The following is a 14,873-nucleotide window of genomic DNA, read 5'->3' as shown; positions in this document are numbered from 1 at the left end:
TTCACAAACAGAACAGGTGCGCCCCAAGGCGAGAAACTTGGTTAGATAAACCCTCGATCTAACAGCTCTTGTAGTTTACTCTGTAATTCTTGCATCTCGGAAGGTGCGAGTCTATAAGGTGCGCGAGCTACAGGTGCAGCTCCTGGCACTAAATCAATCTAAAACTCCACTGCTCTCTGCGGTGGAAATCCAGGCAATTCCTCTGGGAAGACATCGGAAAATTCGTTCACAATTCGAACGTCGTTCACGCTCTTTACCTCAGTTTCTACCACTTTCACATGTGCTAGGACAGCAAAACGTCCCTTCTTCATAATCTTTTACGCTTTCACGCAACTAATGAGGTTCAACTTCGAGGTACATCTCTCTCCGTAAATAACCAGTGGCTCACCATCTCCTTGTGGTATACGAAGAGCTTTATCTCCACAAATAATATCGGCCCTTATCTTGCTCAACCAATCCATACCGACGATCACGTCAAAACTTCCCAATTTGATGGGTATCAATTCAATTTCGAAATCTGCACCAGCTATGTTGATAATAGCTCCACGACTAATATGGTCAACCTTTTCAAGTTTTTCATTGGCGACCTCGACAAGTATACTCTCTTTTAACGGGACTAATGACCAATTAATCTTATCGCAAAAATGTCTACATACATAACTTCTATCCGCACCAGTATCAAACAAGACAGAAGCTAAAATATTTTTGATTTTGAATATACCTGTCACCAAGTTGGGGTTTTCGCGTGCGTCCCTTGCATTAACATTGAAAGCTCTAGCGCGCGGTGGTCCGCCGTCTTTTCGCTTGTTTGGACACGCATTCCTGAAATGGCCCGTCTGCCCGCATTCGTAACACTTCCTTGGCCCGTTAGTGTTCGGCTTCCCATTCAAAGTGGTGACCTTGCAGTCTTTTCCAACATGCCCAGACCGTTGGCACTTCTCGCAGACAATATTGCAATACCCAGTGTGGTGTTTGTAACACCTCTTGCATTGAGGTAGGGTTCCCTTGTAGTTCGGGTTGGAGTTGGTGTTGTTGTTGGGGTTGGGGTTTCCACCGTTGTTGTTTCCTCTGAAGCCCTCATGTCGTTTCACCGGGTTCTGTTCATAGTTTCTTCCCCTGTTGTTGTTGTTGTTGTGGTTATCCCATTTGCGCTTCTCGCTAGTACCCGCTTCAGACTTAGTTTTCTCCGGTTCATCGATGGTTATTTGATTCATTAAAGTATGCGCCATGCGCATCGCTTCGGGAACATTTGGTGGTTTGGATGAGGTGACGTTTCCCTTAATGCTCTTAGGGAGTCCCCAGAAGTACCTTTCCATTCGCTTGAATTCTGGGGTGACCATTGTCGGACACATCAGGGCTAGTTCCAAAAATCTCCTGTTGTAACCATCAAGGTCGTTCCCAACGGCCTTTAACTGCATGAATTCCATTTCCATCTTTTGGATTTCGGTTCTCGGACAATACTCCTCAATCATGGCACACTTAAATTCCTCCCATGGCGTAGCATACGCCTCATCAATGCCTTGTACCTGTGCCATTGTGTTCCGCCACGTGAGCGCGCCATCAGACAGCGTGCAAGAAGCAAATTTGGTTTTGTTGTCCTCCGAACAGTTGCTAACTCGGAATACTGATTCAAGTTTCTCGAACCATCTGGTGAGACCAACCGGTCCCTCAGTGCCGCTGAAGTTATGTGGTTTACAGCTCTCGAATTCCTTGTAGGTACACCCATTTCTAACGGGTTGAATAACCGGTGGTGGTGGCGGTGGCGGTGGAGCTTGGGGTTGCATTTCCGCAATGGCTGCGGCTACACGTTCTTGGATCATCTCTTCAATTTGAGCAGCAGTAGGTGTGGATCGACCGTTAGCCATGGTGTTCTATACAAACATTTTGACTCAAGTCAAAATCCAGCATTCAATATATAATAATATAGTATATAACAACCAACATGTAAACAGCACAACACATGTTAATTAAGTAACGCAAGTTGATACAAGTACCGCAAAACACCATACAGTAACGTAAATAGAACACTTGTGCAAAAAGTAACATCACAAAGTTTCCATTCATTAATAATAAGTTTCATACATCATGATAGATTCGTACAATACATATGTGAAATATGAAACTACAACTAGATTACATCATGAAATCTAATACAAAAGGTCCTACGGTGAAGGTGGGTGTAGGATGTCTAAAACCTGAGCCAACTGCTCCTCGAGCTCAGTAACCCGAGCTCGGAGGAATCCCACCTCCCTTGTCAATTCCTCGACAGTGGGAGATGGTGGGGCAGGTGGTGCGGGTGGTGCGGGTGGTGCGGACCGCACGAAATGGGGTGCAGAAGTTCCGGCTCCGGAAATAGTCAGTACGTAACGGGAAACCTTACGTATCTGTGGGTCGGCAGGGTACGGCACAAGCCGCTTACGAGCAGTAACCCTACGACGCCGACCAAACGCGTGAGTGAAGGCTCGTCCTCCGTTGATCCCCAGAATGATGGTACCGTCGAAGCGATACCGCTTCTTCGGCGGGGTGGAGGGTGGCTGAATAGGTATATCAGCAGGGTCCTCATCATCACTGGAGTCGTCTGAGGAGGTGTCGTCGGATGAAGCATCAGTGGATGACGGGTCGTCCGAATCATGTGGTGGCTGTACGGGTGGCTGAACTAGCAGTCCGAAGGCGGCCAACATCTCTCTGTGTCTGCCTGGAGGAATCGGCACTAAACGTCCATTAGCAGCGCGTCGGCACGGCATGCGCATATGGTTACGGAATGGCCCTTCCCCGAACTCTGCGGGAATCACAACACCACCGATGCGGGGCTGTGGCTCCGAGGGTCCAGGAGCAGACGGAGCTGGAATCTCCGTAGGGTCCACGTGTCCGTCAATAGTAGCCACTGGTGCCGGCGCACTACTACTAGCTCCGGAAGACGAACCGCAGGGGTCACTGGTGCGTATCGGGATCGGTGTGTCGGCAGCAGCAGCAGGTGGGGTGGCTGACGAGTCTAAACTGCCCAAAACGATAGCAGGTGGAACATCCGACATCTGAACAAGGAAAAATAAATTTTCCATGTCAGTAAGTCATAAAGCAAGCACGTATTAGGCCAACAGTTTAAATCATGTATAACAATAAGTAGCATAGCAATAATAACGAATCGTACAGAAGTAGCATGCAATCGAAAGCAAGTAATATCATACAGTAGTGAAATCAAGTAGTAGCATACGGCATGTAGCAGTAACAGTAAGCAGCAGCATGCAGTAAGTTCAGCAGAAACACGTAAACTAGCAAGTTGTAGATTAGTCCTATTAGTGAATCCTAATCGGGTCGGTCTTAGACTCACTAATGCAACCTAATTCCCTACAACCAATGCTCTGATACCAAATGTGATGCCCCGTACAAAATCATCGTGTATGAATCATCAACAACAGATTAGTCCTATTAGTGAATCCTAATCGGGTCGGTCTTAGACTCACTAATGCAACCTAATTCCCTACAACCAATGCTCTGATACCAAATGTGATGCCCCGTACAAAATCATCGTGTATGAATCATCAATAACAGGATCATTACAAGGTTAAGTACTATATGCTGTAATAAAAGAAGTTGCATTCACGATAAAAAGATGACGTCATAACCGACGTCAATTGTTTTACACCAACAATATGCTTCTACGAATAGCAAGCATGAATAAATGTATGTGACCCTTAGGTCGTTACAAAACATAGTTTCAAATGTATTAAATTTTGAATGCAAGATAAAGTAGTTCATGCGGTGATAACACTAGAGCAGCGGGTGTCTACGGCAAGACTTAGCACGACAGCGGAAGCAAATAACCTTAGGCACCTGAGAAAAATATGCTTAAAACGTCAACACAAAGGTTGGTGAGCTATAGTTTAAGTATAACAGTAAGTAAGGTAGGCCACGAGATTTCAGTGCTACAAAGAGCGTTTCAAAACAGTATGATAAAGTATATGTTAACCGTGGGCACTTGGTAACTAACTTAACGTTTATACCCCCTGAAAGTACACTTGACAAGTGCGTATGTTTACGAAGTATTAAACACTCGTTAAATGCTAGCGCTACTATCCCGAGTGGGGATGTCAAACCCTATGGATCCATATCTAAGATTCGCGTTCACCGGTTCAAAAACCAATGACTAAACGTTACCGAGCTAAAGGGAATGTTTCTGCCGTTGTATAACCCACACACATATAAGTTTAAGTACTCGTGCCTAGTATGTAAAACATATAAAAGCGCATGAATTCTCAGTTCCCAAAATAAGTTAAAGTAAAAAGGGAATGCTATAACTCACAATGATAAAGTAGCGGTAAAGTATGACTCGGAAAGTAAGCAAGTAATGAAGGTCGTCCAAACGGGTCCTCAACCTAAGTCAAATTGTACTAAGTCAGTAAATCGTCCGAAATGGTTTAAAAGTATGTAAATAAGGTCTTAAGGGTCATCATCATTCATCATCAAACATAAGGCGTAAAGTAAGTTTAGTTTATGAAAGTAGTTTAAAACAAAGGCTGACTTCAGTCAGTCACCACGGCCTCTACCCTTACTGAAATAAGGTGAGACCGGTGGCCATGGCTCCGTATATGAGTCCTTTAAGTGTGGTAAAATTTACAGAAGCAAACTCGTCTTCATTTGACCGTGACGACGGTCTAAGTGCGAGTAGGTCAGAAATTTCTGCACAACGTTAAAAGGACATAGTGACGATCGGAGGGCCATAAATCCTAAACCGTAACTCGGATTAAGACGAGTCCTATATGAAAAGTTATCTACTCTAATAGAGATATTTGAAAATCAAGGTTACAGTAGCCCAGGTGTACTGGTCTGTTACAGAAACTAGAAAACAGTAGGTAGAAGGCAGAAAGCAGAAAAATAATGGGTTCCGGTGAGTTTGGTGCTTGATGTTCATCATGGTTCTCATCCTTGATGCCTATAGCTTCAAGTGTACAAATCATTTATGTGTTTACATCATCTTTACCATGGTTTGACCATCATAACCCAAGTGTAAGTCTAAGACATGAAGCACAACTCACTTAAGAGTTGTATGAAGTTTGACGAATCAAAGTTACATCAAAGTCTTAGATCTAACACATACATGAACTTTAAAACTAATAATAAGTTACAAACTTGAAAGTGAACTTATGAAATCAAGATCTTAAGTTGTAGAACATAGTTCTTAGTTTGATCTTGAAGATCCAAGACTCAAAAGTCTAGATCTAACATAAGTGTACAAAGTTATAATTAAAAAGTTTCATTTATATGTTCTTGAACTTTTAAAGTTAACTTTAAGTTCAAGATTAATGAGATCAAGGTTAACTAGTAACACTTGACCAATAATAACCAACAAACATGAATTTAAAGTGCAAGAATAAAGTGATAAATTAAATAAACAAGTAAAAGGTTCATGGTTGTTCATACTTTTAAAGATTCAATCAAAGTTTGATCTTTAAGAAAAGTAAACCTTAAGTTTACTTCAAGAACTACAAGTATGAATTCAACACATGAACTTACAAACTTTTAAAATAATAAATGTAGAATCATAAACTAGTAAGTTTATGTTCTTGTGTTCTTGAAAATTCAAGATATTATAAAGAATGAAACTAAAGAGTTTGATTCTTGGAAACTAGTAAGTAACTAATAACAAGTAACAAAGTAACAACAACTAACAAGTAATTAACAAAGACAAGTATCAAAACAACAAATGATGATGATGATTTAGGGGTGTTTTGGTTCGGTTTTACAAGAGGAAAGGAAGGAGAACAACTCAAGTTACTTACAAAGTTTAGAGAGAAAAGAGAGGAAAAAGAGTTGCAAGTATGTGTGTGTGTTTTTGAATGAGAGAAATCTAGTATGAAGTGATAAGGTAAAATGAAACAAAACACTCCATATGGGAGCCTTAGGCCTACGGTTTTCCAGCAGAAAAATGGAGGGAGGGTAAGGTTTAATGGTTACTAGCATGTAAAAGTCATAAAAGGTGGTTAATGGAGGTGTATGCATGTGGATTGTATGTTAACTAGATTCCATGTGCTTAAACTAACTAGTTACTCTTGAAAGTAATACTTACATGTAATGTTGGGCTAGTTAAGTCCATATAAGAAGTAGGGTGGGCTTATGTAACACCCGCGTTTTGGGCCTAGATGAAATGACCATTGTACCCTGGGGAATGGCGTAATTAGTGATTTTTATAATTATATGTTTATAATTATTTGGTTGTTTAGTTGAGACCAGTTTGTGACAAGGGTCACAGAATAGGTTCGTTTGTTTAATTTGGACTCCGTTAGGGCAGTCAAATTAAGTACGAAAGATATCAGATAACTGGTAAATACCCGTGTGTTATGGGGTATGGTTTTATAACCCAATATAAATAGCTTGAATCTGGATTATTCCATCATTTTCCCCAAATTAGAAATATTACTCCCGTACCTAACTCCTTCACTCTTGAAATCCTAATTGATCTAAACTTGAAATTGGATTAAGAGACTTTAGAAAACTGATTTCTAGCATCATTGTAAGCATCATCTCAGGTTTGTCTTGTTGAATCCATGCTTTGATTGTTAGAAATTGGGTTTTTGTGTTCTTGAATAAAAAGTGTGAATATGAGCTTGAATCTTCATGAAATATGTTTATTATGCTTAATTGATGTTAGAAATAGGTTGTATATATGTTTAGTAACTTTCTTGTGCTTAAAATTTGGTCAAAAACACTTAGAAATCGAGTTTTTGGGGAAAAAAAATCACAAAATCAGCGAAATTGGTTCGAAACCCAGTTTGCTACAGTACCCGAGTTGCTACAGTACCCGATTTGCTACAGTGTCACTATTTGCTACAGTATCACTATTTGCTACAGCGTCACTATTTGCTACAGTGCCGAGTTGCTACAGTACCGAGTTCCTACAGTACCTTTTATGAAATTGAAACGGGCGTAACTTTCAAAACGTAACTCCGTTTTTGATGAATAAACTATCGTTAGAATCGTAATAAAGAATACTTTTCAATGGTGAACTTTTAAGAAACTAGATCAAACTGTTTTTGGGTCGGAAAAGGAGTTTTAGTGTGTATGTCGTGTTTTGCACGCACCTGTATGCCATTATTGAATGGAGTCATGATGTAGACTCATAAAATTATGAATATATGGTGTTATGACCTAGTTTATAGTATGATTTGATTATACTATTGATTGAGATATGTATATTGACTTCGTTGTGTTGTTCTCAGGTGATAAGAACAAGGAAGAAGCTCAGAAGTAAGATAACTGAGCTGTAGCTGGTAATCGGTGAGTGGGATTTTCTCCGGGTGTAGTATAGAGTAGCAAGTTGTGCTACTATGTTATACTGTTTTAGTTGCTATGCTTAGTAGTTATGTTGTAATAATGATCATTGTAGAGTTTTCATGCTAGTTGTAGGGACAGTTGTTCGTAGTGGTAGTTGCTTAACAGTTGTGTGCACAAGTTGTAATTGCCTGTTGGAACCTATTGTTGTTAGGTTCAGCTCAGAGAGGTCAACCTTGTTGTGGTTGGGTCCAGTTGGCTACTGTTTGCTGAGTATAGTACTGAATGACGCATCACCTGCGTGTGGATTTACTATACTGGAGATTCAGTAGTAAGGACTTTCGGTAGATGCTAGACTGATCAGCTAGTGGTCGTGTGCTCGTACAAGCCGTTGAGTCTCTAGTTGGAGCATAGTTGCTAGTTGATAGTTGCCAGATGATTAGTTGTTAGTTGACGGTTTCCTGTTATGGATTGTTGTAGTTGCTGTAGTTGTACAAGTTGGTACTGTATGCTAGATCTGTTAGATGATTCCATTCACTTAGCCTCGTGCTAACCCCCCTCACCTCCTCCCTTGCAGGTTTTGGATATTAGTACTGGTAGGGACGGGCGTCGGGTTGACGATATGTTTGACAAGACGAACTCTGATGTCTTAACTTTTATAAATATGTAACTAGTTGTTTAACGTAACACCGGTGGTTTGTAATAAGTAACTAGCTAATGATTTGTGATAATCATGTTTGTAATTAACTAAGGGTATTTATATGAATTAAGACTTCCGCTGTGATCTAAAAAAAAAAAATCAGGGTGTTACAACTTGGTATCAGAGCATAGGTTTGGCTGCATGTACATTGTGTTGAATGTCATGTTCCCAAACCTTGTGTTGTGTCAAACATATATGAGGGGATGGGTTAAGTGAATGTAGGGATTACATGTGTTAGTTGATATATACTAACCTGTTTTCCACTAAGAGTTTGTGTGAGATGTTGTGTTAGTGCAGATATGGCAGATAATACAGGAAACGCAACTGGTCCGTCAGCCCCCGGAACATTCAGAGCCCCAGATGAAGACGGATATGTGTCAGAAGAGGATCCACAGGAGCAAATAATAGATTTGCAAAGTAAGTTAAAGGAAGCACATGATCGAATAAGGGAATTAGAACAACGTCAGGTAACCGTGAATCCAAGTGGTAGTGTACCGAATCAGATGTTTAGTGGTTATCCGGTGCAGCCAAATATGTATCAGCAAACTGGAAGTGCTTTCCAACAACAGCAATGGTTACCATCTCAGTATCAGTTTCCTCAACAGTTTCAGATGCCACCTCAGTATAATCAACAGTTCCCAAATCAGATGTGGAGTCCGTATCAGATGCCGATGTTTCAACAACCAAAGAAATGTACGTTCAAATAGTTCCTGAATTGCAATCCACCAGAGTATTCAGGAAGTTCTAACCCAACAGTGACTCTTAACTGGTTAAGAGAGATAGAAAGAGTTTTTGAGGCTTGTCAGTGCGAACCGGAATTACAGGTTATTTATGTTAGTCGTATGCTGAAGAATAGGGCAATGGTTTGGTGGGATACGGTTATTTCTAGTATACCGAAAGAGCAAGTGAACATGATTACTTGGGAATAATTTTATAGTAAAGTTTGTGAGCAGTATTGTTCGTCCTATGACCTTAATCGAATTAAGACGGAATTTCTGGCAATGAAAATGACACCTCAGATGACGATAGATGAGGTGATTGAGCAGTATATGGATAAATTAAGGTTTGTGCAACAGTGGGTTCCAGATGAGCAGTCCAGAATTCATCACTTTGTTAACATAATTTTACCAGAGTACAGAACAATGGTTAGGATGGCGACGACGTTATCGCAAGCATTTGTTATGGCCAAGATGGTAGAGGATGACGTCAGAGCAGCAAGGAATAGAATAGTAGGTTATGAGATGTCACAACAAGATCAGGCGATGAGTCATTCGGACTCTAGGTCAAAGAAGTCTGTTAAGTTGAAACATAAGAGTGGGTCAGAACAGAGTGGGTCAGCATCAAGTCAGAATTCTTGGTGTTATAGTTGCAGATCATCTCATAGTGGTCCTTGTTCAGATTCAACCAAAAGATGTTTGAGATGTGGTATTGTGGGACACGAGATTCGGATGTGTTCGTTCCAAGAGGATGTATGTTGGAGATGTCATCAAGTGGGGCATAGGTCAGCTCAGTGTCCGTATGTAAGAGGATCAAGTTCTGGGGCGGGGCCAGGAGCGCAGTCGGAATCAGTAGGTGGATCTTCTGGTTCTCCAGTTGGGCAGAAAAGAAAGAACCCACCTACGAAAACAGCAAGAGCTTATCAGATGGTTGCAGATGCAGATGTTGAATATGATGTGAATACAGGTATGCTTCAAAATCCTCGTATTATTTAGTTATATACATGTATATGATTGGGTTTATATATATGTGTGGTAGATTAGTAGATCTTGATAGTAGTGTAAGATTTATTTTGTTGCATTATGTTGTTTATGTTTTGGTTGCGACCCTTCTGTTCCATGTGGGGTAAGGGTGACCCTTAGGTTGACTTTTTGGGATTGAGAACCGTGACTTGGATAGAGATGCGTTGAGTATGTTTGTGTAGTGGACTTTTGGACGACATGAGGTTGTTGGATAGTGGCATGAGTATGATTGTTATGACGGTATTTCCTAAGCTTGTTGGATGTATGATCTGGTTGATAGATTATATTTGGATGATTGATAGACAAGGTTTGAGTAACTATGATTGGACAGATGTTGTGATTGATTAGTCATAAAGTAGTTAAATTAATTACCGATGCTTATTGAGGAAATTGATTGGACATAAGTTAGTGAATGAGACAAGTAGAATTTTTCCGTTACGAGCAACTCAGAATGAAGGTATGATTTAGGATAATATGCTTGTGTCTGGCCAACAGAAGTATATTGCGATAAATCATACAGAATTTCTAGGAAGCTGAAGGAAAATTAGGCGGCCTGTGCTATATTGGATTGTGATGTGACTGGATATGAGACGAATAACCTGTGAAGTTCTGTTGACTTACGAGACAATTTCGTGGACCTAGGTATAGATTTTAGCATGATGACTAATTCTATTGCCTAAGCTTTGGATAATTGGGAAAAGTGGACTGTATAAAGAGTTGAATTGGATGACAGATCTTGAAATTTATGATACGGAATGGCGAAGAAACACGAATTTGACTCTGATTATTTGACTTGATAGTGTAATTTGTGGGCTTAAGTGGATTAACGGACGTTGATCGATGAAGATTGTGACAAGTTATTTGGTATCGGGAGTGTATTGACGTCAGGAATCTCATTTCCTATGCAATTGTGGTGGATATTGTCGATATCGGGGATAAGATCGATAAAGTTAACCGTGTGTTTTGGCGGTGCGAGTAACAATTTTTGGGTTTGTTGACCATAGTTGACCCGATTCCGAGGACGGAATCTCTTTTAAGGAGGGTAGATTTGTAACACCCGCGTTTTGGGCCTAGATGAAATGACCATTGTACCCTGGGGAATGGCGTAATTAGTGATTTTTATAATTATATGTTTATAATTATTTGGTTGTTTAGTTGAGACCAGTTTGTGACAAGGGTCACAGAATAGGTTCGTTTGTTTAATTTGGACTCCGTTAGGGCAGTCAAATTAAGTACGAAAGATATCAGATAACTGGTAAATACCCGTGTGATATGGGGTATGATTTTATAACCCAATATAAATAGCTTGAATCTGGATTATTCCATCATTTTCCCCAAATTAGAAATATTACTCCCGTACCTAACTCCTTCACTCTTGAAATCCTAATTGATCTAAACTTGAAATTGGATTAAGAGACTTTAGAAACTGATTTCTAGCATCATTGTGAGCATCATCTCAGGTTTATCTTGTTGAATCCATGCTTTGATTGTTAGAAATTGGGTTTTTGTGTTCTTGAATAAAAAGTGTGAATATGAGCTTGAATCTTCATGAAATATGTTTATTATGCTTAATTGATGTTAGAAATAGGTTGTATATATGTTTAGTAACTTTCTTGTGCTTAAAATTTGGTCAAAAACACTTAGAAATCGAGTTTTTGGGGAAAAAAATCACAAAATCAGCGAAATTTGGTTCGAAACCCAGTTTGCTACAGTACCCGAGTTGCTACAGTACCGAGTTGCTACAGTGTCACTATTTGCTACATTGTCACTATTTGCTACAGTGTCACTATTTGCTACAGTGCCGAGTTGCTACAGTTCCGAGTTGCTACAGTACCGAGTTGCTACAGTGTCACTATTTGCTACAGTGTCACTATTGCTACAGTACCTTTTATGAAATTGAAACGGGCGTAACTTTCAAAACGTAACTCCGTTTTTGATGAATAAACTATCGTTAGAATTGTAATAAAGAATACTTTTCAATGGTGAACTTTTAAGAAACTAGATCAAACTGTTTTTGGGTTGGAAAAGGAGTTTTAGTGTGTATGTCGTGTTTTGCACGCACCTGTATGCCATTATTGAATGGAGTCATGATGTAGACTCATAAAATTATGAATATATGGTGTTATGACCTAGTTTATAGTATGATTTGATTATACTATTGATTGAGATATGTATATTGACTTCGTTGTGTTGTTCTCAGGTGATAAGAACAAGGAAGAAGCTCAGAAGTAAGATAACTGAGCTGTAGCTGGTAATCGGTGAGTGGGATTTTCTCCGGGTGTAGTATAGAGTAGCAAGTTGTGCTACTATGTTATACTGTTTTAGTTGCTATGCTTAGTAGTTATGTTGTAATAATAATCATTGTAGAGTTGTCATGCTAGTTGTAGGGACAGTTGTTCGTAGGGGTAGTTGCTTAACAGTTGTGTGCACAAGTTGTAGTTGCCTGTTGAAACCTATTGTTGTTAGGTTCAGCTCAGAGAGGTCAACCTTGTTGTGGTTGGGTCCAGTTGGCTACTGTTTGTTGAGTATAGTACTGAATGACGCATCACCTGCGTGTGGATTTACTATACTGGAGATTCAGTAGTAAGGACTTTCGGTAGATGCTAGACTGATCAGCTAGTGGTCGTGTGCTCGTACAAGCCGCCGAGTCTCTAGTTAGAGCATAGTTGCTAGTTGATAGTTGCCAGATGATTAGTTGTTAGTTGACGGTTTCCTGTTATGGATTGTTGTAGTTGCTATAGTTGTACAAGTTGGTACTGTATGCCAGATCTGTTAGATGATTCCATTCACTTAGCCTCGTGCTAACCCCCCTCACCTCCTCCCTTGCAGGTTTTGGATATTAGTACTGGTAGGGACGGGAGTCGGGTTGACGATATGTTTGACAAGACGAACTCTGATGTCTTAACTTTTATAAATATGTAACTAGTTGTTTAACGTAACACCGGTGGTTTGTAATAAGTAACTAGCTAATGATTTGTGATAATCATGTTTGTAATTAACTAAGGGTATTTATATGAATTAAGATTTCCGCTGTGATCTAAAAAAAAAAATCAGGGTGTTACAGCTTATAAGCCCAAAGTCATGAGTCCATTACACTAGTCAAGCCCAAGTTCAAGTATTTAACAAATAAATCCAATTAAAGCTCAAGTAACTAACTAATAACCTTAGTTAATTAAAATGATTAATAAACTTAATCATGAATGTAAATAATACTTGGAAATATTATTCGTGAAGTTTCGTGTGTCACAAAGAAGTTTTGGGCATTCAAAAGTTAATCGCGATAACAAGTAAATGTATATAAACAACACATTCATTAAACCAAGTATGATCAATCATGGTAACAAGTAAATGTAATACATACATTCGTTAAATTACAAGTATTAACAATAATAATTATTAATAAATAAACGTTGGAAAATCCAGGGTCGTTACATATGCACTATATCATAATTATCAATTTGCAACATTAACTTTACGATGTAACTAAATTAGTAAGACGACAATTATAAGCAAATTAAAAATATAAACTGCACTCACCTGAGAAAACAATCTTGTAGTAGCAACAACTTCATTCCTTATAATCCCAGCATGAAAAACGAAGTGATAAATGATCAAGTGCTCGAATGGCAGACAGTAGATGTCGATGCTATATCGCTGTTGAAAACTGAAATCGATGGACCTACACCGACAGGATTGTCAGATATACCGGCAAAAAGATGTATCCGCAAAAGCAGATGACCGCCAAACAGGAACAATGCCCATACGATTGCGACAGCGTAAACATGTTTTTGGCTGCAGTTTGGCGTGTAGATACTGTGAACGCGTTAGAAAGAAGACCAATTCCACCATCACCCTCGATATTGGTATTCATCGACCGGCCTGATTTCCTTTGACGTATGTACGTACAGTGGCCAAAGTCGACGTGTTTCGTGTATTGGCAATAACTGATACTGTTCAACAGAAAACAAACTAAAATAGAAGTTCAAAGAGGTTGTAGCACAAAAAACACATGAACATGCAAACATAAAATACAACAACAACAACAACAAAAAAAAAAAAAAAAAAAAAAACAGAACACAATAATATTTACCTTGCGAACCTACTACGTTAACATCATCAATAGAACAGGCTGAACAACCGGCACAGTAGCAGCTGCCACTGCTGATATTTCATATGTTTGCTGAGTAAATGAAGCTCGTAAACAGCAGGATGCCTGTACCGCAATAAACCCAGTAGTAGTCACTGCCGCAAGCAATGGACAACATTATAAGCAAAACACAACTAAATATAACGCAGTAATATAGAACTTCAGTAAACCTCATTACCCGAAATATTCGTAACAGAATCCATGGCAGGAACAATAAAGGAGCCGGAATTCGAAGAAGGCAAGCTAATTATACTTACAGGCATTCGAGAAATTTCAAACAATAGCAAGTGACATAAATGATTACCTCAACAGGATGAATAAACCGGAAACAATATAATTATAATGCCTAAATAAAAGGAAGTGGAAAAGACTATTAGATATTGCATAACACATTATCAAACAAAAAACACGTCATCATCATTTGTAGGTAAGAACATACTACGCAGAGCAGTTGCATACTACCTTCTGAAACAAATTGAATCATACAACGCGTAACAAATTCAACTGCATACAACCATCATCTATAAGCAACAACCAAAAAAAAATAAACTTACTGAAATTTACGGCTCTCGAAGTGCAGAGAGTAACATACACCAAGCTTCAAAAAACTGAAAAGCGAAGATCCGAACACAAAAAAAGACACTTGAAAAATAAAAAGCAAAACGAAATATGCATACATAAAAATTGCACGAAGAAAATCGAAACCCTAAAAATTAACAAACCTGAGCCGATAACTTTGCGTGGAACAGCTTCGCTGAGGCGCTAATATCGATCGCTAATTGAATAAACAGAAAAGAAAGAGCAGATTTTAGAAAGGAAGATGTATACATGTAAACTTGATATTCGAAAAGTAATGAAAAACTGAATATGTGCATTCATAGGACACACGTAAAAATCCACTGGAGTCAATTAAAAAGAACATGTGTAAAATCATGCACGCAAATAATATAGCAAAAAATATGCGGCACCATGTTTCGAACACACGATCCGTTAAAACTCATAGACGGAGGTGAAATCGTTG

At 39.2% G+C, this 14,873-nt stretch overlaps 1 long non-coding RNA gene across 1 annotated transcript in view; it reads right to left on the bottom strand.

The window, feature by feature from the left end:
- The window catches only part of LOC139840226 (uncharacterized), a 50,960-nt gene extending 36,580 nt beyond the window's left edge, over positions 1-14,380 (bottom strand). Inside the window, exons 1-3 of the long non-coding RNA XR_011757283.1 lie at positions 13,796-14,380; positions 13,585-13,655; positions 13,243-13,497 (exon numbers count right to left, since the gene is read on the bottom strand). This is a non-coding gene — a long non-coding RNA (uncharacterized lncRNA). The remainder of the gene's footprint in view (positions 1-13,242; positions 13,498-13,584; positions 13,656-13,795) is intronic.
- Positions 14,381-14,873: the final 493 nt, after the last annotated feature.

This window comes from Rutidosis leptorrhynchoides, chromosome 4 (assembly GCF_046630445.1).
Source record: "Rutidosis leptorrhynchoides isolate AG116_Rl617_1_P2 chromosome 4, CSIRO_AGI_Rlap_v1, whole genome shotgun sequence".
Taxonomy (NCBI): domain Eukaryota; kingdom Viridiplantae; phylum Streptophyta; class Magnoliopsida; order Asterales; family Asteraceae; genus Rutidosis; species Rutidosis leptorrhynchoides.
Note: the sequence above shows the minus strand (reverse complement) of the source record. Positions and strands in the feature narration are given on the sequence as shown.